Below are 12,389 nucleotides of genomic sequence, written 5' to 3' on the forward strand. Positions count from 1 at the left end.
TAATGGGTGTTTCCTGCTTGCATCGAATGCTCGCCTACACGTCGACCGGTCTAAACAGGGCTTCTGTGTTGAGCGGGCAAGGGCCTTCTTGTCCCGATCGACGAACCGTTTGGATTCGCGAGTCAAGAATCATCCCGGTTTAATTGACGGCGTGTCTGAGGCTTTTTCTGTCCCAAAAATCGTGTAGCGTGGTGGAAAGCTCGAAACGGATACCATTCCAATGATTCGGGCCCCTTCCGAAGAGGTTCGTTTGTATATTCGTATAAATATCATATTTCATGGGATTATAACTGTGTTATGATTTCTGAGTTCGTGTCTTACGGATTCTCTTATCTCAAACCACGATGATGACGTGAGACTTTGCCTCATGAGTGTCAAGCCGTCAGGTAGACTGTCACGGGTCTGCTGTCATTTACGATCGCTCTTGACATCCCAAAGGTGTAGTACGGGCGATAACTTATTCTGAGTGGTTCTCCCCCATTAGGTTTCTGGGCTTGTCAAATCTTAGAAATGCTCTTGTATCTATGACTTATATGCGGTGGACTACGTCTGGCAGTAAAGTAAAGTAACGGTATGCTCGTACGAGTTTATATATAAAGCATTTAAACATTTTCCTCTGGGTTCACTTCAAAAACATTAGTTAATGGGTGTTTCATGCTGGCATCGAATGCTCGCCTACACGTCGACCGGTCCAAACAGGACTTCTGTGTTGAGCGGGCAATGGCCCTCTTGTCCCGATCGACGAACCGTTTGGATTCGCGAGTCAAGAATCATTCCGGTGCTCTTGACGGAGTGTCTGAGGGTTTTTCGCTCCTTCCGAAAATCATGTAGGGTGGTGGAAAGCACTACAGGGATACCATTCCGGTGATACCGGCCCTTTCCAAGGAGGTTCGGTGGTACCCTCGAACGGGCTTAGATGTGAAGCGTTTTATTATTTCAGTGTGGGGTCACTTGACAGAGTTTAGTTAATGGGATTTTCATGCTTGCATCGAATGCTCGCCTACACGTCGACCGGTCTAAACAGGGCTTCTGTGTTGAGCGGGCAAGGGCCTTCTTGTCCCGATCAACGAACCGTTTGGATTCGCGAGTCAAGAATCATCCCGGTGTTCTTGACGGAGTGTCTGAGGCTTTTTCGCTCCTTCCGAAAATCGTGTAGGGTGGTGGAAAGCACTAGAGGGATACCAGTCCGGTGATACGGACCCCTTCCAAAGAGGTTCGGTGGTACCCTCGAACGGGCTTAGATCTGAAGCGTTTTATTTTTTCAGTGTGGGGTCACTTGACAGAGTTTAGTTAATGGGATTTTCATGCTTGCATCGAATGCTCGCCTACACTTCGACCGGTCTAAACAGGGCTTCTGTGTTGAGCGGGCAAGGGCCTTCTTGTCCCGATCGACGAACCGTTTGGATTCGCGAGTCAAGAATCATCCCGGTGTTCATGACGGAGTGTCTGAGGCTTTTTCACTCCTTCCGAAAATCGTGTAGGGTGGTCGAAAGCACTAGAGGGATACCAGTCCGGTGATACGGGCCCCTTTCAAAGAGGTTCGGTGGTACCCTCGAACGGGCTTAGATGTGAAGCGTTTTATTATTTCAGTGTGGGGTCACTTGACAGAGTTTAGTTAATGGGATTTTCATGCTTGCATCGAATGCTCGCCTACACGTCGACCGGTCTAAACAGGGCTTCTGTGTTGAGCGGGCAAGGGCCTTCCTGTCCCGATCGACGAACCGTTTGGATTCGCGAGTCAAGAATCATCCCGGTGTTCATGACGGAAAGTCTGTTCACTCCTTCCGAAAATCGTGTAGGGTGGTCGAAAGCACTAGAGGGATACCAGTCCGGTGATACGGGCCCCTTTCAAAGAGGTTCGGTGGTACCCTCGAACGGGCTTAGATGTGAAGCGTTTTATTATTTCAGTGTGGGGTCACTTGGCAGATTTTAGTTAATGGGTGTTTCCTGCTTGCATCGAATGCTCGCCTACACGTCGACCGGTCTAAACAGGGCTTCTGTGTTGAGCGGGCAAGGGCCTTCTTGTCCCGATCGACGAACCGTTTGGATTCGCGAGTCAAGAATCATCCCGGTGAAATTGACGGCGTGTCTGAGGCTTTTTCTGTCCCAAAAATCGTGTAGCGTGGTGGAAAGCTCGAAACGGATACCATTCCAATGATTCGGGCCTCTTCCGAAGAGGTTCGTTTGTATATTCGTATAAATATCATATTTCATGGGATTATAACTGTGTTATGATTTCTGAGTTCGTGTCTTACGGATTCTCTTATCTCAAACCACGATGATGACGTGAGACTTTGCCTCATGAGTGTCAAGCCGTCAGGTAGACTGTCACGGGTCTGCTGTCATTTACGATCGCTCTTGACATCCCAAAGGTGTAGTACGGGCGATAACTTATTCTGAGTGGTTCTCCCCCATTAGGTTTCTGGGCTTGTCAAATCTTAGAAATGCTCTTGTATCTATGACTTATATGCGGTGGACTACGTCTGGCAGTAAAGTAAAGTAACGGTATGCTCGTACGAGTTTATATATAAAGCATTTAAACATTTTCCTCTGGGTTCACTTCAAAAACATTAGTTAATGGGTGTTTCATGCTGGCATCGAATGCTCGCCTACACGTCGACCGGTCCAAACAGGACATCTGTGTTGAGCGGGCAATGGCCCTCTTGTCCCGATCGACGAACCGTTTGGATTCGCGAGTCAAGAATCTTCCCGGTGTTCATGACGGAAAGTCTGAGGCTTTTTCACTCCTTCCGAAAATCGTGTAGGGTGGTCGAAAGCACTAGAGGGATACCAGTCCGGTGATACGGGCCCCTTTCAAAGAGGTTCGGTGGTACCCTCGAACGGGCTTAGATGTGAAGCGTTTTATTATTTCAGTGTGGTGTCACTTGACAGAGTTTAGTTAATGGGATTTTCATGCTTGCATCGAATGCTCGCCTACACGTCGACCGGTCTAAACAGGGCTTCTGTGTTGAGCGGGCAAGGGCCTTCTTGTCCCGATCGACGAACCGTTTGGATTCGCGAGTCAAGAATCATCCCGGTGAAATTGACGGCGTGTCTGAGGCTTTTTCTGTCCCAAAAATCGTGTAGCGTGGTGGAAAGCTCGAAACGGATACCATTCCAATGATTCGGGCCCCTTCCGAAGAGGTTCGTTTGTATATTCGTATAAATATCATATTTCATGGGATTATAACTGTGTTATGATTTCTGAGTTCGTGTCTTACGGATTCTCTTATCTCAAACCACGATGATGACGTGAGACTTTGCCTCATGAGTGTCAAGCCGTCAGGTAGACTGTCACGGGTCTGCTGTCATTTACGATCGCTCTTGACATCCCAAAGGTGTAGTACGGGCGATAACTTATTCTGAGTGGTTCTCCCCCATTAGGTTTCTGGGCTTGTCAAATCTTAGAAATGCTCTTGTATCTATGTCTTATATGCGGTGGACTACGTCTGGCAGTAAAGTAAAGTAACGGTATGCTCGTACGAGTTTATATATAAAGCATTTAAACATTTTCCTCTGGGTCCACTTCAAAAACATTAGTTAATGGGTGTTTCATGCTGGCATCGAATGCTCGCCTACACGTCGACCGGTCTAAACAGGGCTTCTGTGTTCAGCGGGCAAGGGCCTTCTTGTCCCGATCGACGAACCGTGTGGATTCGCGAGTCAAGAATCATCCCGGTGTTCTTGACGGAGTGTCTGAGGCTTTTTCGCTCCTTCCGAAAATCGTGTAGGGTGGTGGAAAGCACTAGAGGGATACCAGTCCGGTGATACGGACCCCTTCCAAAGAGGTTCGGTGGTACCCTCGAACGGGCTTAGATCTGAAGCGTTTTATTTTTTCAGTGTGGGGTCACTTGACAGAGTTTAGTTAATGGGATTTTCATGCTTGCATCGAATGCTCGCCTACACTTCGACCGGTCTAAACAGGGCTTCTGTGTTGAGCGGGCAATGGCCCTCTTGTCCCGATCGACGAACCGTTTGGATTCGCGAGTCAAGAATCATTCCGGTGCTCTTGACGGAGTGTCTGAGGGTTTTTCGCTCCTTCCGAAAATCATGTAGGGTGGTGGAAAGCACTACAGGGATACCATTCCGGTGATACCGGCCCTTTCCAAAGAGGTTCGGTGGTACCCTCGAACGGGCTTAGATGTGAAGCGTTTTATTATTTCAGTGTGGGGTCACTTGACAGAGTTTAGTTAATGGGATTTTCATGCTTGCATCGAATGCTCGCCTACACGTCGACCGGTCTAAACAGGGCTTCTGTGTTGAGCGGGCAAGGGCCTTCCTGTCCCGATCGACGAACCGTTTGGATTCGCGAGTCAAGAATCATCCCGGTGTTCATGACGGAGTGTCTGAGGCTTTTTCACTCCTTCCGAAAATCGTGTAGGGTGGTCGAAAGCACTAGAGGGATACCAGTCCGGTGATACGGGCCCCTTTCAAAGAGGTTCGGTGGTACCCTCGAACGGGCTTAGATGTGAAGCGTTTTATTATTTCAGTGTGGGGTCACTTGACAGAGTTTAGTTAATGGGATTTTCATGCTTGCATCGAATGCTCGCCTACACTTCGACCGGTCTAAACAGGGCTTCTGTGTTGAGCGGGCAAGGGCCTTCTTGTCCCGATCGACGAACCGTTTGGATTCGCGAGTCAAGAATCATCCCGGTGAAATTGACGGCGTGTCTGAGGCTTTTTCTGTCCCAAAAATCGTGTAGCGTGGTGGAAAGCTCGAAACGGATACCATTCCAATGATTCGGGCCTCTTCCGAAGAGGTTCGTTTGTATATTCGTATAAATATCATATTTCATGGGATTATAACTGTGTTATGATTTCTGAGTTCGTGTCTTACGGATTCTCTTATCTCAAACCACGATGATGACGTGAGACTTTGCCTCATGAGTGTCAAGCCGTCAGGTAGACTGTCACGGGTCTGCTGTCATTTACGATCGCTCTTGACATCCCAAAGGTGTAGTACGGGCGATAACTTATTCTGAGTGGTTCTCCCCCATTAGGTTTCTGGGCTTGTCAAATCTTAGAAATGCTCTTGTATCTATGACTTATATGCGGTGGACTACGTCTGGCAGTAAAGTAAAGTAACGGTATGCTCGTACGAGTTTATATATAAAGCATTTAAACATTTTCCTCTGGGTTCACTTCAAAAACATTAGTTAATGGGATTTTCATGCTTGCATCGAATGCTCGCCTACACGTCGACCGGTCTAAACAGGGCTTCTGTGTTGAGCGGGCAAGGGCCTTCCTGTGCCGATCGACGAACCGTTTGGATTCGCGAGTCAAGAATCATCCCGGTGTTCTTGACGGAGTGTCTGAGGCTTTTTCGCTCCTTCCGAAAATCGTGTAGGGTGGTGGAAAGCACTAGAGGGATACCAGTCCGGTGATACGGGCCCCTTCCAAAGAGATTCGGTGGTACCCTCGAACGGGCTTAGATGTGAAGCGTTTTATTATTTCAGTGTGGGGTCACTTGGCAGATTTTAGTTAATGGGTGTTTCCTGCTTGCATCGAATGCTCGCCTACACGTCGACCGGTCTAAACAGGGCTTCTGTGTTGAGCGGGCAAGGGCCTTCTTGTCCCGATCAACGAACCGTTTGGATTCGCGAGTCAAGAATCATCCCGGTGATCTTGACGGAGTGTCTGAGGCTTTTTCACTCCTTCCGAAAATCGTGTAGGGTGGTCGAAAGCACTAGAGGGATACCAGTCCGGTGATACGGGCCCCTTTCAAAGAGGTTCGGTGGTACCCTCGAACGGGCTTAGATGTGAAGCGTTTTATTATTTCAGTGTGGGGTCACTTGCAGAATTTAGTTAATGGGTGTTTCATGCTTGCATCGAATGCTCGCCTACACGTCGACCGGTCTAAACAGGGCTTCTGTGTTGAGCGGGCAAGGGCCTTCTTGTCCCGATCGACGAACCGTTTGGATTCGCGAGTCAAGAATCATCCCGGTGTTCATGACGGAGTGTCTGAGGCTTTTTCACTCCTTCCGAAAATCGTATAGGGAGGTCGAAAGCACTAGAGGGATACCAGTCCGGTGATACGGGCCCCTTCCAAAGAGATTCGGTGGTACCCTCGAACGGGCTTAGATGTGAAGCGTTTTATTATTTCAGTGTGGGGTCACTTGCAGAATTTAGTTAATGGGATTTTCATGCTTGCATCGAATGCTCGCCTACACGTCGACCGGTCTAAACAGGGCTTCTGTGTTCAGCGGGCAAGGGCCTTCTTGTCCCGATCGACGAACCGTTTGGATTCGCGAGTCAAGAATCATCCCGGTGTTCATGACGGAGTGTCTGAGGCTTTTTCGCTCCTTCCGAAAATCGTGTAGGGTGGTGGAAAGCACTAGAGGGATACCAGTCCGGTGATACGGGCCCCTTCCAAAGAGATTCGGTGGTACCCTCGAACGGGCTTAGATGTGAAGCGTTTTATTATTTCAGTGTGGGGTCACTTGGCAGATTTTAGTTAATGGGTGTTTCCTGCTTGCATCGAATGCTCGCCTACACGTCGACCGGTCTAAACAGGGCTTCTGTGTTGAGAGGGCAAGGGCCTTCTTGTCCCGATCGACGAACCGTTTGGATTCGCGAGTCAAGAATCATTCCGGTGAAATTGACGGCGTGTCTGAGGCTTTTTCTGTCCCAAAAATCGTGTAGCTTGGTGGAAAGCTTGAAACGGATACCATTCCAATGATTCGGGCCCCTTCCGAAGAGGTTCGTTTGTATATTCGTATAAATATCATATTTCATGGGATTATAACTGTGTTATGATTTCTGAGTTCGTGTCTTACGGATTCTCTTATCTCAAACCACGATGATGACGTGAGACTTTGCCTCATGAGTGTCAAGCCGTCAGGTAGACTGTCACGGGTCTGCGGTCATTTACGATCTCTCCTGACATCCCAAAGGTGTAGTACGGGCGATAACTTATTCTGAGTGGTTTTCCCCCATTAGGTTTCTGGGCTTGTCAAATCTTAGAAATGCTCTTGTATCTATGTCTTATATGCGGTGGACTACGTCTGGCAGTAAAGTAAGGTAACCGTATGCTCGTACGAGTTTATATATAAAGCATTTAAACATTTTCCTCTGGGTTCACTTCAAAAACATTAGTTAATGGGTGTTTCATGCTGGCATCGAATGCTCGCCTACACGTCGACCGGTCCAAACAGGACTTCTGTGTTGAGCGGGCAATGGCCCTCTTGTCCCGATCGACGAACCGTTTGGATTCGCGAGTCAAGAATCATCCCGGTGTTCATGACGGAGTGTCTGAGGCTTTTTCACTCCTTCCGAAAATCGTGTAGGGTGGTCGAAAGCACTAGAGGGATACCAGTCCGGTGATACGGGCCCCTTTCAAAGAGGTTCGGTGGTACCCTCGAACGGGCTTAGATGTGAAGCGTTTTATTATTTCAGTGTGGGGTCACTTGACAGAGTTTAGTTAATGGGATTTTCATGCTTGCATCGAATGCTCGCCTACACGTCGACCGGTCTAAACAGGGCTTCTGTGTTGAGCGGGCAAGGGCCTTCTTGTCCCGATCGACGAACCGTTTGGATTCGCGAGTCAAGAATCATCCCGGTGTTCATGACGGAGTGTCTGAGGCTTTTTCACTCCTTCCGAAAATCGTGTAGGGTGGTCGAAAGCACTAGAGGGATACCAGTCCGGTGATACGGGCCCCTTTCAAAGAGGTTCGGTGGTACCCTCGAACGGGCTTAGATGTGAAGCGTTTTATTATTTCAGTGTGGGGTCACTTGGCAGATTTTAGTTAATGGGTGTTTCCTGCTTGCATCGAATGCTCGCCTACACGTCGACCGGTCTAAACAGGGCTTCTGTGTTGAGCGGGCAAGGGCCTTCTTGTCCCGATCGACGAACCGTTTGGATTCGCGAGTCAAGAATCATCCCGGTGAAATTGACGGCGTGTCTGAGGCTTTTTCTGTCCCAAAAATCGTGTAGCGTGGTGGAAAGCTCGAAACGGATACCATTCCAATGATTCGGGCCCCTTCCGAAGAGGTTCGTTTGTATATTCGTATAAATATCATATTTCATGGGATTATAACTGTGTTATGATTTCTGAGTTCGTGTCTTACGGATTCTCTTATCTCAAACCACGATGATGACGTGAGACTTTGCCTCATGAGTGTCAAGCCGTCAGGTAGACTGTCACGGGTCTGCTGTCATTTACGATCGCTCTTGACATCCCAAAGGTGTAGTACGGGCGATAACTTATTCTGAGTGGTTCTCCCCCATTAGGTTTCTGGGCTTGTCAAATCTTAGAAATGCTCTTGTATCTATGACTTATATGCGGTGGACTACGTCTGGCAGTAAAGTAAAGTAACGGTATGCTCGTACGAGTTTATATATAAAGCATTTAAACATTTTCCTCTGGGTTCACTTCAAAAACATTAGTTAATGGGTGTTTCATGCTGGCATCGAATGCTCGCCTACACGTCGACCGGTCCAAACAGGACTTCTGTGTTGAGCGGGCAATGGCCCTCTTGTCCCGATCGACGAACCGTTTGGATTCGCGAGTCAAGAATCATTCCGGTGCTCTTGACGGAGTGTCTGAGGGTTTTTCGCTCCTTCCGAAAATCATGTAGGGTGGTGGAAAGCACTACAGGGATACCATTCCGGTGATACCGGCCCTTTCCAAGGAGGTTCGGTGGTACCCTCGAACGGGCTTAGATGTGAAGCGTTTTATTATTTCAGTGTGGGGTCACTTGACAGAGTTTAGTTAATGGGATTTTCATCCTTGCATCGAATGCTCGCCTACACGTCGACCGGTCTAAACAGGGCTTCTGTGTTGAGCGGGCAAGGGCCTTCTTGTCCCGATCGACGAACCGTTTGGATTCGCGAGTCAAGAATCATCCCGGTGTTCTTGACGGAGTGTCTGAGGCTTTTTCGCTCCTTCCGAAAATCGTGTAGGGTGGTGGAAAGCACTAGAGGGATACCAGTCCGGTGATACGGACCCCTTCCAAAGAGGTTCGGTGGTACCCTCGAACGGGCTTAGATCTGAAGCGTTTTATTTTTTCAGTGTGGGGTCACTTGACAGGGTTTAGTTAATGGGATTTTCATGCTTGCATCGAATGCTCGCCTACACTTCGACCGGTCTAAACAGGGCTTCTGTGTTGAGCGGGCAAGGGCCTTCTTGTCCCGATCGACGAACCGTTTGGATTCGCGAGTCAAGAATCATCCCGGTGTTCATGACGGAGTGTCTGAGGCTTTTTCACTCCTTCCGAAAATCGTGTAGGGTGGTCGAAAGCACTAGAGGGATACCAGTCCGGTGATACGGGCCCCTTTCAAAGAGGTTCGGTGGTACCCTCGAACGGGCTTAGATGTGAAGCGTTTTATTATTTCAGTGTGGGGTCACTTGACAGAGTTTAGTTAATGGGATTTTCATGCTTGCATCGAATGCTCGCCTACACGTCGACCGGTCTAAACAGGGCTTCTGTGTTGAGCGGGCAAGGGCCTTCCTGTCCCGATCGACGAACCGTTTGGATTCGCGAGTCAAGAATCATCCCGGTGTTCATGACGGAAAGTCTGAGGCTTTTTCACTCCTTCCGAAAATCGTGTAGGGTGGTCGAAAGCACTAGAGGGATACCAGTCCGGTGATACGGGCCCCTTTCAAAGAGGTTCGGTGGTACCCTCGAACGGGCTTAGATGTGAAGCGTTTTATTATTTCAGTGTGGGGTCACTTGGCAGATTTTAGTTAATGGGTGTTTCCTGCTTGCATCGAATGCTCGCCTACACGTCGACCGGTCTAAACAGGGCTTCTGTGTTGAGCGGGCAAGGGCCTTCTTGTCCCGATCGACGAACCGTTTGGATTCGCGAGTCAAGAATCATCCCGGTTTAATTGACGGCGTGTCTGAGGCTTTTTCTGTCCCAAAAATCGTGTAGCGTGGTGGAAAGCTCGAAACGGATACCATTCCAATGATTCGGGCCCCTTCCGAAGAGGTTCGTTTGTATATTCGTATAAATATCATATTTCATGGGATTATAACTGTGTTATGATTTCTGAGTTCGTGTCTTACGGATTCTCTTATCTCAAACCACGATGATGACGTGAGACTTTGCCTCATGAGTGTCAAGCCGTCAGGTAGACTGTCACGGGTCTGCTGTCATTTACGATCGCTCTTGACATCCCAAAGGTGTAGTACGGGCGATAACTTATTCTGAGTGGTTCTCCCCCATTAGGTTTCTGGGCTTGTCAAATCTTAGAAATGCTCTTCTATCTATGACTTATATGCGGTGGACTACGTCTGGCAGTAAAGTAAAGTAACGGTATGCTCGTACGAGTTTATATATAAAGCATTTAAACATTTTCCTCTGGGTTCACTTCAAAAACATTAGTTAATGGGTGTTTCATGCTGGCATCGAATGCTCGCCTACACGTCGACCGGTCCAAACAGGACTTCTGTGTTGAGCGGGCAATGGCCCTCTTGTCCCGATCGACGAACCGTTTGGATTCGCGAGTCAAGAATCATTCCGGTGCTCTTGACGGAGTGTCTGAGGGTTTTTCGCTCCTTCCGAAAATCATGTAGGGTGGTGGAAAGCACTACAGGGATACCATTCCGGTGATACCGGCCCTTTCCAAGGAGGTTCGGTGGTACCCTCGAACGGGCTTAGATGTGAAGCGTTTTATTATTTCAGTGTGGGGTCACTTGACAGAGTTTAGTTAATGGGATTTTCATGCTTGCATCGAATGCTCGCCTACACGTCGACCGGTCTAAACAGGGCTTCTGTGTTGAGCGGGCAAGGGCCTTCTTGTCCCGATCAACGAACCGTTTGGATTCGCGAGTCAAGAATCATCCCGGTGTTCTTGACGGAGTGTCTGAGGCTTTTTCGCTCCTTCCGAAAATCGTGTAGGGTGGTGGAAAGCACTAGAGGGATACCAGTCCGGTGATACGGACCCCTTCCAAAGAGGTTCGGTGGTACCCTCGAACGGGCTTAGATCTGAAGCGTTTTATTTTTTCAGTGTGGGGTCACTTGACAGAGTTTAGTTAATGGGATTTTCATGCTTGCATCGAATGCTCGCCTACACTTCGACCGGTCTAAACAGGGCTTCTGTGTTGAGCGGGCAAGGGCCTTCTTGTCCCGATCGACGAACCGTTTGGATTCGCGAGTCAAGAATCATCCCGGTGTTCATGACGGAGTGTCTGAGGCTTTTTCACTCCTTCCGAAAATCGTGTAGGGTGGTCGAAAGCACTAGAGGGATACCAGTCCGGTGATACGGGCCCCTTTCAAAGAGGTTCGGTGGTACCCTCGAACGGGCTTAGATGTGAAGCGTTTTATTATTTCAGTGTGGGGTCACTTGACAGAGTTTAGTTAATGGGATTTTCATGCTTGCATCGAATGCTCGCCTACACGTCGACCGGTCTAAACAGGGCTGGCTTCTGTGTTGAGCGGGCAAGGGCCTTCCTGTCCCGATCGACGAACCGTTTGGATTCGCGAGTCAATAATCATCCCGGTGTTCATGACGGAAAGTCTGTTCACTCCTTCCGAAAATCGTGTAGGGTGGTCGAAAGCACTAGAGGGATACCAGTCCGGTGATACGGGCCCCTTTCAAAGAGGTTCGGTGGTACCCTCGAACGGGCTTAGATGTGAAGCGTTTTATTATTTCAGTGTGGGGTCACTTGGCAGATTTTAGTTAATGGGTGTTTCCTGCTTGCATCGAATGCTCGCCTACACGTCGACCGGTCTAAACAGGGCTTCTGTGTTGAGCGGGCAAGGGCCTTCTTGTCCCGATCGACGAACCGTTTGGATTCGCGAGTCAAGAATCATCCCGGTGAAATTGACGGCGTGTCTGAGGCTTTTTCTGTCCCAAAAATCGTGTAGCGTGGTGGAAAGCTCGAAACGGATACCATTCCAATGATTCGGGCCTCTTCCGAAGAGGTTCGTTTGTATATTCGTATAAATATCATATTTCATGGGATTATAACTGTGTTATGATTTCTGAGTTCGTGTCTTACGGATTCTCTTATCTCAAACCACGATGATGACGTGAGACTTTGCCTCATGAGTGTCAAGCCGTCAGGTAGACTGTCACGGGTCTGCTGTCATTTACGATCGCTCTTGACATCCCAAAGGTGTAGTACGGGCGATAACTTATTCTGAGTGGTTCTCCCCCATTAGGTTTCTGGGCTTGTCAAATCTTAGAAATGCTCTTGTATCTATGACTTATATGCGGTGGACTACGTCTGGCAGTAAAGTAAAGTAACGGTATGCTCGTACGAGTTTATATATAAAGCATTTAAACATTTTCCTCTGGGTTCACTTCAAAAACATTAGTTAATGGGTGTTTCATGCTGGCATCGAATGCTCGCCTACACGTCGACCGGTCCAAACAGGACATCTGTGTTGAGCGGGCAATGGCCCTCTTGTCCCGATCGACGAACCGTTTGGATTCGCGAGT

The 12,389-nt window shown here is 48.6% G+C and overlaps 8 non-coding genes across 8 annotated transcripts; all 8 read left to right on the forward strand.

The window, feature by feature from the left end:
* Positions 1-265: 265 nt before the first annotated feature.
* On the forward strand, positions 266-471 carry LOC149083766 (small nucleolar RNA U3). Its single transcript, XR_016193151.1, has one exon. It is a non-coding gene; the product is annotated as a small nucleolar RNA U3 (small nucleolar RNA).
* A 1,728-nt stretch (positions 472-2,199) lies between these two features.
* Positions 2,200-2,405, forward strand: LOC149083767 (small nucleolar RNA U3). Its single transcript, XR_016193152.1, has one exon. It is a non-coding gene; the product is annotated as a small nucleolar RNA U3 (small nucleolar RNA).
* A 760-nt stretch (positions 2,406-3,165) lies between these two features.
* LOC149083768 (small nucleolar RNA U3) lies at positions 3,166-3,371 on the forward strand. The gene has a single exon (XR_016193153.1). It is a non-coding gene; the product is annotated as a small nucleolar RNA U3 (small nucleolar RNA).
* A 1,410-nt stretch (positions 3,372-4,781) lies between these two features.
* Positions 4,782-4,987, forward strand: LOC149083769 (small nucleolar RNA U3). The gene has a single exon (XR_016193155.1). It is a non-coding gene; the product is annotated as a small nucleolar RNA U3 (small nucleolar RNA).
* Positions 4,988-6,720: 1,733 nt separating this feature from the next.
* Positions 6,721-6,926, forward strand: LOC149083770 (small nucleolar RNA U3). Its single transcript, XR_016193114.1, has one exon. It is a non-coding gene; the product is annotated as a small nucleolar RNA U3 (small nucleolar RNA).
* A 1,085-nt stretch (positions 6,927-8,011) lies between these two features.
* Positions 8,012-8,217, forward strand: LOC149083771 (small nucleolar RNA U3). The gene has a single exon (XR_016193157.1). It is a non-coding gene; the product is annotated as a small nucleolar RNA U3 (small nucleolar RNA).
* Positions 8,218-9,952: 1,735 nt separating this feature from the next.
* On the forward strand, positions 9,953-10,158 carry LOC149083772 (small nucleolar RNA U3). Its single transcript, XR_016193158.1, has one exon. It is a non-coding gene; the product is annotated as a small nucleolar RNA U3 (small nucleolar RNA).
* Positions 10,159-11,890: 1,732 nt separating this feature from the next.
* On the forward strand, positions 11,891-12,096 carry LOC149083773 (small nucleolar RNA U3). Its single transcript, XR_016193159.1, has one exon. It is a non-coding gene; the product is annotated as a small nucleolar RNA U3 (small nucleolar RNA).
* Positions 12,097-12,389: the final 293 nt, after the last annotated feature.

The sequence above is a fragment of the Pholcus phalangioides genome, unplaced genomic scaffold (genome assembly GCF_987345545.1).
Source record: "Pholcus phalangioides strain wild (caught in Gottingen) unplaced genomic scaffold, Ppha-v1.0 ptg000008l_1, whole genome shotgun sequence".
Classification (NCBI taxonomy): domain Eukaryota; kingdom Metazoa; phylum Arthropoda; class Arachnida; order Araneae; family Pholcidae; genus Pholcus; species Pholcus phalangioides.